This window comes from Erpetoichthys calabaricus, chromosome 11, assembly GCF_900747795.2.
Source record: "Erpetoichthys calabaricus chromosome 11, fErpCal1.3, whole genome shotgun sequence".
Classification (NCBI taxonomy): Eukaryota; Metazoa; Chordata; class Cladistia; order Polypteriformes; family Polypteridae; genus Erpetoichthys; species Erpetoichthys calabaricus.
The window spans coordinates 27,480,158-27,491,235 of record NC_041404.2 but is presented as its reverse complement, the minus strand read 5'-3'; the positions used below and the strand labels follow the sequence as shown (position 1 = coordinate 27,491,235).

Sequence of the window (11,078 nt, the reverse complement as noted above, 5' to 3'; positions counted from 1 at the left end):
TAGAAATACAGTGTTGTTAAGGATACTGGGGTATAACTGAAGCAGTTCATTTTTTTTTTATTCTAAAATATGACTTGTTAACATAAAAGCTAATTTAGTTGTTCTTTATATTTTGTTTCTTTAGTTTTTTTGTGAAAACTACTTGAAAAGGGATACATCTATCTCGTTTTCACAAAATTCCAGAGAGTACACTTGATTCTATATACTGAAACATTATTCAAGTTGGACTCAATGGTGTTTAAACATAAGAAAATTTTAAAGGTACGTATTATATAGTTTACATGTGTCCAGATTAACTAGAATAACCAGTATTTTTTCAACCCTGCTTGCAAAATAAACAGTGTATCTGCATAGCTGTTACAATTAAATAAACAAAACCTTTTTGGTTCATTTGTTAGTAAAGCAATGTTACAGTTTATGTACAGCTGCAAAACATGGGAGAAAACAATTTTTTCAATTACAATTAATTATTTTATTATTATGTAGCACTCTTCATATTACACAACCAAACAGTAATGCAATCAGCATAAAATGGAAAATGTTAAAATACACAGATAACTTTTGGGCATAATGCAAATTCTGGAAATAAAAAATAGAAGAGCAAAATATGGACCTTGTGCTGTTTTCCATAAAATTTATTATACAAATAAATTTTTGGATATGGATTTTCTCCAAGCTAATGAACTGTTCAGCACTATCCAGCCAAGTGACCAACACTACAGTGAAGATGTGTGAAATGACTGAGAAGGTTCAACCCTGAGTTCAGATTATAAGAGAAGTTCTTTAGTTTAAGTGTTTCAAGTGGTGCCTAGAAGTACTAAAGAATGAAAATCTAGTTAAAGTCAATGGTGAAAGGAGGAATACTACTGGGGTATCCCTCGTTTGCTTTTTTCAATCATTCCTAACAATCAAAGCTCTGCCACATTCAGTGTGGACTTAACAGGCAATTAATAAAAAGACTTATGAAGTGGAGTGCTGTAATACAATCATATTTCCTACTTCTTATTATATTAAGTGGTTTAGGAAATTATGTGATATTATGATATTAAATTAATAATAGGCAGGCTCCTGTGAATCATGGAGAATCCACTGAACAGTATCATCTCCAGACAGAGGAGCAACTTCAGCGACAGACTGCTGTCACTGTCCTGCTGCACTGACAGACTGAGGAGATCGTTCCTCCCCCACACTATGCGACTCTTCAATTCCACCCAGCGGAGTAAACGGTAACATTATAGAAAGTTACTGTCGGTTATACCTGTATTTTTATCACTCTTTAATTTAATATTGTTTTTTATCAGTATGCTGCTGCTGGAGTATGTGAATTTCCCCTTGGGGATTAATAAAGTATCTATCTATCTATCTATCTATCTATCTATCTATCTATCTATCTATCTATCTATCTATCTATCTATCTATCTATCTATCTATCTATCTATCTATCTAATATCTTAAGAGAATGATTTGCAGTGATCAATTCTGTTAATTCAATCCCATTGTAAATGCTAGACCCTAGCTATCTTAAACTCTAATATAGATATTTTATCTAAAAATATTTTTGAGATTATTGATCTTAATAACAGCATACAAATTGAACTATATTGATTAATTATGCTATCATCGGACTGTTTAACTTTTCTACCCCTTGTCACATTTCTGGATTTTTAATAACTTTTTAACATTTACATTTATTCATTGAGCAGACACTTTTATCCAAAATGACTTACAGGTAAGGTCGACATAATTGAACCGACATCAGTTAGGAGTCTGTTTTGAAATAAATAATAAAGACTAGGTTACAAACATTGACCAAAACAAGTAAAAAATGTTGTATACCTTATAAGTAAGTAACCATTAAACCCATTAAAGCCCAAGACTAATTAACTTTAAATTTACTAGAAAAAGAACCTAGCATCAAAACTGTTAGCAACTAGGAGTGTATTCACAAAATAGAACAGCCATCAAACACTTCGAAAAGACAATGAGGGAGTCAGCTGTTCGAATGAATGTGGCAACTCTTTCCATCATCAAGGAACTACACATGAATAAAGTTTGGATTAGAATTTGATGCCATGTGGTGGTGGTTTCACCAGAAGCCATTAAATTTCAGACTTGAGCATAGGGTCTAATGAGAACCTCCAAATAAGTAGGTGCAGAACCTTCTTGATAGATTAGGTAATAAAAACAATAACAATGCAGTATGGCAGAAGAAGTATTAGGATGGCTAATCAAATATTAGCAACGCAAGTGAAAATGCAAAATAATTATTACATTCTTAAATCTTTTACAGTTCAGTATCATGGGGAGGTTGGGTGAAACCTATTTCAGCAACATTGGGAATAAGGCAGGAACCAGCCTTGGAGAGGGGTACCAATCCATTGCAGTGCTGAATCATACACAAATCCTCTTTTATACTTAAATAGAGACAATTTAGATCAGTAGCCAACCTAACCTGCTAATGTTTGGGGATGTGGGAGAGAAAACAGAGCACTACGAGGAAAACACCACCCAGACATGGAAACATGTGCAAACTGATGGATAATGAGATTCAAGCCCAGGATGCAAGATTAGTGAAGCTGTCATACTAACAACTGTGCTGCTGCTAGATCTATGCAAAACGATGTTTGCATATTATTATTAAAATCACAAACAGATGAACAAATTTAAAATAAAATGTACTACAGATACAGTCTAGTAAGCTTGTTGTTATTCAAGTGCTTTAGGGATCTTACCTTCCCACAGTAATAGTTTAAATGTGAATAACTGCAAAAAAACATATAGCCTAGTGTATATGTTTTCCAAGGCAGTTTGACATTTACCCATTCAGAATAAACACACATCCGTTTGTATAATTTTCTTGATCATTTTGAGAACACCACAAGCATAATTTGTTATGCTTCAAAAATTTAACATGTGGCTTATTCTTAACAATATATTCATAATCCATTTTTATTTAATTTCTAAGAGATTAGTATGGATTCTCATTATGTTTTCACTTTATTGTTAAAATAATTATTATTACCTTAATAGAATGTGTATTTTTTGCTCTTACTAAAATATCAACATTACACAGGCATATATGTTTAACCATAAGTTTCCTAAAGCAGTACTCAAAAATAAGATGAAAATATCAAAGACATGAAAACTAGATATTAGTGTTTGTTGCCTCTTACCTAATATAAAGCTGAGACTAGTAAAATCGTACGATTTCAAAAAGACAGAAAATCTAAACTTCAGCTTTTTATCCATTAATTGCCATAAGCAATATTTAGTACACTGGAGTATTTACTTTGTTTTCCAGAAAAAATAAGTTGAGGTTTGCCCTAGAGCAGGGGTAGGCAAAGTCGGTCCTGGTGAGCCGCAGTATGTGCAGGTTTTTGTTCCAACCCAGTTCCTTAACGAGAACTCAATTATTGCTGATGAAGCACATATTGCTTAAGTGACATTTTGATGCTTCATTTTAGTGGTCTCGCTTGTTAAGGTTCTCCAACCTTAATTGCTTATTTCAATCTTAAACTGCTGCATTCAGTGTTTTAATTGCTCCTTATTAGCAATAAGATGTAAAAGACAAAGCCGCCAGCAGTTCTCCAGCTAGCTTTTTTCCAATTACATCTGTGTGTGTTCATCATGCACTGTTTGATTTAATAAAACACTTAATAGAAAAATGTGACAGACTGAAAATGATCTGTTTTAGGCTTCATATCATTTGGATGATATCTTTGGAAAGGAAAAAAATCTACGATATAAGAGTGGTCTCGCTTGTTAAGGTTCTCCAACCTTAATTGCTTATTTCAATCTTAAACTGCTGCATTCAGTGTTTTAATTGCTCCTTATTAGCAATAAGATGTAAAAGACAAAGCAGCCAGCAGTTCTCCAGCTAGCTTTTTTCCAATTACATCTGTGTGTGTTCATCATGCACTGTTTGATTTAATAAAACACTTAATAGAAAAATGTGACAGACTGAAAATGATCTGTTTTAAGCTTCATATCATTTGGATGATATCTTTGGAAAGGAAAAAAATCTACGATATAAGAGCCTTACATTGCACAGACTAACAAGCCATAAAATTAAATAAGGTCCGAGATTGGCAATGATTGGTTTCTAATTAAGCAATTGGGTTGGAATGAAAACCTGTAGCCACTGCGGCTCACCAGGACCGACGTTGCCTACCCCTGCCCTAGAGGTATAAAGTGGACTCAATTGATAATTTAAATGAAAATCATTGGGACAATTGTGACGAGAACAGGCCATTCAGCCTAAAAAGCTTCTCCACCCTATTCACCTAGACTATTCAAAATAACATCAAGCCATGATTTGAGGGTCCCTTCCTAAAGTGCTAAATTACTGCTGATCCTAATATGATGTGGGAGACCTCCCGTGACAAGACCCAGAAAGTTGCTGAGGGTTGTCTTGGTGTTCCCGGTGTTCTTGCAGGGCACCCTGGATATCATCGAGAGGAGTCGCAGTGCATGGCTTGATGCCAACTCCAGTCTGTACTGGGAACTGAGAAGGACGGCTGCAAGTGCTCTGAGGGAAGATAAGGAGGTGTTTGTTAGAGGAATTTGTGAGCAAGTGACCTACGGCCTGCTTATAGAGGTATCGAAACATTACGCACATCCAAATCTGTTCCTCGGAGAGTCACAGTAAAGGCAGGTGATGGAACGGTCCTTATGGATGACACTGCAATTGCAATCCGCTGAGGTGGCTACTTTGAGCAGCTGTTTAAAGCTGATCCTCCAGCTAGAATGTTGGACATCTTTGTGTCCATGGTTCTTGAGGCTCATCCTCCAATTAGTTGTGAAACACCCAATCTCACTGAGATTGCACTGGTGGTGAACCAGCTGAGGGTAGGGAAGGCTGCAGGATTCTGTGGTATCCGGGGTGAGCTTCTACAGGCTGGTGGTAAGGCTGTCCTCCCTGCATTGCAAGCAACCTTTGCATCCATTTGGGAAATGGGCATAATCCCAACTGAATGGAAAGCAGGATTTGCCACCCTATCTGGAAAGTAAAGGGTGTTTTGCCTGGATTGCGGCAACTACAGGGGAATAACACTACTCTCAGTGCCAGGGTAAAGTCCTTACTAGGGTCATCCTCAATAGGATCTTTGATCACTTGCTCAACTACCATCAACTGCATCCTGGCACTGAAGGTTCTCATAGGACATAAACGCGAATATCAGCAGAGTTTCTTTACACCTTTTGTTGATTGTTGTAAAGTATTTGACTCAGATGATTGAGCTGCCCTATGGGACATCCTAAAACTTCTCGGTATCCCCCCAAAGTTGCTGGATATCATGGCCGGCCTGTAAACTGGTACTGTGAGTGCTGTACAGTGTGGAGGCAGAATCTCTATATTTTTCCCATTTGATTCTGGGGTTTGTCAGGGGTGTGTTCTTGCTCATACTCTCTTCAATGATTGCACGGACTGGGTGTTGAGCTGGGTCATGGGGAGCAGCAGCTGTTGGTGAAGAAATATTCACTGATCTTGACTTGCCAAACATGCTGTGATCTTTGCAGACTTAATAGAGGCTCTGATCAGGGCTCTTGAGAGACTGAGCGAGGAGTCTGAGTGTGATAAAAACCAGGATCCAGGCCTTTAATTACCTCTTGGGGAAAGCCATTGGCAGTGTGTCTGTCTGCAGAATATCAACCTTGCCAAGATGTTTACTTATCTTGGCAGTGGCATTCATGTCTTCGGTAACTCTTCCTATGAACTCAGTAGATGGATTGGGAGAGCATGGGGGGGTCATTAGGTCACTGGAAATGGGTTTGTGGTGCTCCTGATATCTCTGCAAAAGGAAAAAGGGCCAAGTCTTGAGCAACCAAGAGTCCTGGTGCTTCCTGGTTAGTTATATAGCTGTGAGACATGGACGCTATACATTTACCTGAGATAAAGACTGGACTCCTTCAGTACTGTGTCTCTTTGGAGAATCCTTGGGTACCATGGGTTTGACTTTGTGTCGAACAAGTGGTTGTAGGGAATCCATTCCCGGGAATGAAACTGCTGGAATTCCCGGCTGAACGGGAACGGCCAAGCTCGCATATATAGCGTGTAAAAATCGATCAAGAAATAACAGAGTTATAGTTGAAAATTATTAAGTGGCACGGTTTTTTGGCCCACGGTGTAGTGTGTTGCTCAATAATTCAGTCAACAACAGACCAGCAGCAGTCAGTCTCCCGGCTCCCTCTAAGACTGAGCACAGTGGACTGGGAGGTGTCTGCACTTTGCAGCTCGCGAATGCCAGGACGGGGCAGAGTTCATTGACGTCTGTGCTGTTGACAGCTTTGAACAGCAACTTGAAATTGCAGTGCGTCAGTCTGTTGCATCCGCAATATCTGTGCCAAGAAACTTGCCATCACAGAATGATGACAAGAAACTGGATGCGTCAGTAAAAGCTGAAATGGCGGTGTTTCAGAGCAACGGCAAGCGGGGGCGTTGTTTAGAACAAGTGTATCGGTATCTGATGACTGTGCCACCTACTTCAGTGGAGGCAGAGCGTGCTTTCTCAGCGGCTGGCATACTCTGCACAAAGGTGCGCTCTCGCCTGGACAACCGCACACTCGACACGTTGTGCTTTCTATGCTCTTATTACCGCAACCAACTAGATACATGTACTTATATGACAGTATGAACTGCTTGTAGTTAAGGTTAGTCTTTTATTGGTGTCAACATATTGCAGTAGTTTTATTAAAAATAAATGTGAGATACCCGTGCACTGTGTCATTCCCGGGAATGACATGCAGGATTCCCGAATTCCCGGGAATGGATAAACCCATCTGGGAATGGATTCCCTAAGTGGTTGCTCACGGAGTCCCAAATGAGGCACATTACCTGCATTGTGAGGGAGCGTCAGTTATGGGATTATGGCCATGTAGTGAGATTCCCCAAGGGTGATCTTCCTCACAGGATCCTCATTGTTGACGACCTGAACGGTTGGACCGGGCCAAGGGGACACCCACGGTACACCTGGCTGTGGCAGATATATGGGGTGGGACTGGACCGCATGTCTGCCTAGGGTTTTGGCAACCTGGAGCTGTTTTGTCGTGTGGTGGGTCCGGCAACATGCAGTACCAGTGCATGCTCCCCAACCTGACCTGACCTATCCCATATGTCTAAAGTTCTTTGCGTGAAAAAATACTTTTTAAAATGTATGCCAAATCTGAAAATGCAAGCTTCCAACCATGTTCCTATGTTCTTGTTGCTGAATTTATTTTCTTGAACTGAAAAGGTTTAACTCCTTCAATCTCCTATCTCTTAGTCTCAGAATAGTACTTGTCTTTTTTGTAATAACATCATTTTCAGTATTTGGAAATGAAATGTTCAAGTACATAACTGTGTTGGTAGTTGCCCACTTAACTCTGGTGATAATCATGACAAGCCAAAAAGCAGCATTACTTATTTTCATTTAATACCAGATCATTTGGATAGTATACATTTGGCTGCACCTTGATGCAGTGGTCTACTTTGCATCCTAATCAACCTAGAAGACAACAATGGTAATTGCAAATGATAGGGTTTACACATCCGTTAAGCTCATGACCACCAATTGAAGTGTGTGTAATGATCAATAATGTGATTAGTGCAAAATGTGTCCAGTGTACTTTCAATACCTGTGTGTGGTTATGTGGTGTCCTCCATGATGGTGGGTATCTTCTAAACCCACATTCATGGGAATTCATAACTTTTAGCTTTGTATTTCTTTTCATTTTTAGTCAATTACACAAACCAAGAAAAACCAAATACGGTGCATATAACTCTTCTCTTCTGGATTAAAAGCCAGAAGTCTGTATGACCATCGGCATCAAGTGACTCCGTGAAAAACCCGAACTACAAAGAGGACTATTTCATTTATGTTAGGTAGAATGCCCAGAGGGGACTGGGCGGTCTCGTGGCCTGGGACCCCTACAGATTTTATTTTTTTCTCCAGCCTTCTAGAGTTTTTTTTTGTTTTTTCTGTCCACCCTGGTCATCGGACCTTACTCCTTTCTATGTTAACTAATGTCTTATTTTAATTTCTTATTTTGTCTTTTATTTTTCTTCTCTTCATTATGTAAAGCACTTTGAGCTACTTTTTGTATGAAAATGTGCTATATAAATAAATGTTGTTGTTGTTCTTATTTTATGTTTTATTGTTTTGCAGTTCTCTTCTGCATCACTGTTGTTTGTTATGCTATCATCTCTGCACCTACTGCTTCACTTGGTAACACGACACTTAAATTTTTAAAAAATTTTCGGTAGCTCTAAACTGATTCCACGTGAGTGGATGTGGGAACGCATATACCCTACGAGGGACTGGCACACTGCTCATAGTCGGTTGCTGCATTGCGCACGAAACTACAAGGTTGTTCGAATCTTCCTCGACAGTCATTTGAATTAAGCGGGATCGATAATGAATGGATACAATAAACACTTTATTAAATTAGGAATTTAAACGTAATACATGTAATGAATTATTATTATTATCTTTGTCGTCAGCAGTTTATCCAATACTTCATGTGTGAAGCACGACACATTGTTGGTTGACGTAAATGTACGCCTATTCACATTCCGTTGCACTTTGTACCGTTCACAGGTCGTTCCCTTTGTTCATTACGATAATGAATGACCAGCTCACAGTAGATAGGCCATCCTAATGGAATCAATGCAAGTCGCATTTATTCTTAACAACCTGCCTCACCCGCAGATTTTCCAAGCAGACAAAACAACTGTCCCAACTAAGCTCAGTTTCACTACCCCTCCCCCCAAAACAGTCGCCCCTCCCTGTTTGGCGCGGGAGGGCCAAGCGCATGCGCTCTCCGTACACGTGGCATTTCCTTCTGTGTCAACGCTTACTCGCCGTACTAGAAACACAGAGCACGTCTCACAGGAATTGAATTGTTAGTAATAAAAAATATAACGTGTGTATGCACGTTCTATCCAAGTGGGCGTCTCAGTGTTTCACCGTTATCTTTATACGTCCCAAAAAACGACTCTTTGCAATGATTATTTACCCACTATAAATTGCCCCCGATGTGAGTAAGACTGGGTGTGTGCATACATGTGCCTTTCGATGGACTGATGCATTACATCAGAATTGGAATCATAATCACTTTTTTCCGCCAGTACTAACTGCACGAGTGTTTAACTTAGTAGCTTTGGAGCCTTTTATACCATAACACAACATCATATACAAATAATATAAATAACATGTTAACAATTATAAAGAGCACACATCTTCATATAGTATATGACAGAATATATCCATAAGCGAGGTCTCAGTTATTGTTTTGTGAAGGCAATGGCTCTGGAAAAGACTGTTTAGCTGTCAGTTTTAGTTTTAATTGACCTAAAGTGTTTGCCAAAGAGGCGCTTTTGGAACAAGTGATGAGTCAATGGTGATCGTTTTGACATGGTTTATGACTTCTGATGCATATAGTCTGTGACAGATGGAAGTGTACTGCCAGTTATTTTCTCAGCAGACCTCACAACATGATGTAATTTATTTTAATTTATTTTTGTAGTGGACTGCTGCTGACCAAAACCAGATAACAATGAAGATTGTGATCACACTTTCATTTATGGCTTTGTAGAATTGTTCTAGGATGGGCTGGGAAATATTACATTTCTTTAGTTGCCATAAAATGTACATCTATTGTGGAGCCTTCTTGGTGTGATGGAATTGGTGTTAATGTCCCAGCTGAAAGTGTTTGTGACAGTCGTGCCTAACATTTTGAAGGATTCCATCAAATATGACTGTAGAATCAATTCATTTTTAGAGAAACCAGTTTAACTGCTGTTTGCAAAAGTCGGTTACCATTTCCACAGTCTTGGTGGTACCGAGTGCCAGGTTATTCATAGAGCACCAAAACACAAGACAAGTCACCTCCTTTCTAAATGCTGTTTTATTTCCATTAGTAATTAGTCCAATTATAGTGGTGTCATCGGCAAACTAGATGATTTTTACTGAAGGGTCAATGAACCGACAATTTTTGTGGTGTATATCCAGTTCTGGTTCCTGCCTTGCTAAAAATGTTGCATCAATAGACTACTTCTTCCCATGATAATGCACTGAATGAAGTATTTTTGGTATTATTGTATTTTAGTATTAATTATGGCATATTCATTAAATTTTAAGTTAATATAAGCACCATATTGTTGCTTCAATAATACCGTGGCAAACATCATAAACGTTGTAGCCTGAGTATATTCGTGTAACACATTAGATGACAATCTGCTGTTAAATGATAAGGTTCATAATCTTTCCTTCATTTAAAAAAAAAATCCACAACATCAATGGCCGATTTCACAAGAACTGTAGTGTAAAAAAAGAACTGCCTGGCACCTCGTATCTTTGATTACAGGGTAAACAAATCCTTTTGGCCTTTTGTATCTCAAAAGGTCCAAATTGCCTTCGAAGGAGTTTCCTGATCAGCACTGTTGACCACTCGAAACTTGGTTTTAAACGATTTTCACCCAGTGATGCCACTTGCTAATGTTAAACCCCATTTGTTTCTGACACCTCCAATAGGGTTACATTAAGAAAAGAGGCTTTCGAAGCTGAATATGACAGAGATTCAGTGGATTTCCAACAGGTTACTAAAAGAGATTTGGCAGCAGAGCCAAAGGAGAATAACCTCTGTAGGAGAACGTTCAGTGAGAGGGGATAAAAATCAAGCAGAAAGAAAATGACGAGGCAAGAGAGGAATATTAATAACAGGAATGGAAGATAAATGTGTCAACATTGGACCAAAAAATAGATATGATGGGACATTCCCAAAACACATGAAGACACAAATGACATGAAGGAATTGCCGCAAAGTCCATAATAAATCTTTTACGTAGATTAAGTAGTTCATTTTATTCTCTGTAATGAATGAAAATCTGCTTTGTGGAACGCTAGATCATGCGAACGATAAAATACATATTAAGCTACCATTACTTTAAAATAAATGCAATGCAAAATGAAAAGTTTCGGAACGGTTTTCTCTGAATGAACTCTGATATCATTAAAATGACGAGATAAACTTTGATCTAACAGATAAATGTACTTTAATGATAACAAGTCCATACACGGTACGTATTTATCAAGTGACTAAAG

The 11,078-nt window shown here is 38.4% G+C and overlaps 1 protein-coding gene across 1 annotated transcript in view; it reads left to right on the top strand.

Moving 5' to 3' along the window:
• pitx1 (paired-like homeodomain 1) overlaps window positions 1-11,078 on the top strand; it is a 554,834-nt gene that overhangs the window by 352,722 nt on the left and 191,034 nt on the right. The gene's annotated exons all lie outside the window — the stretch shown is intronic.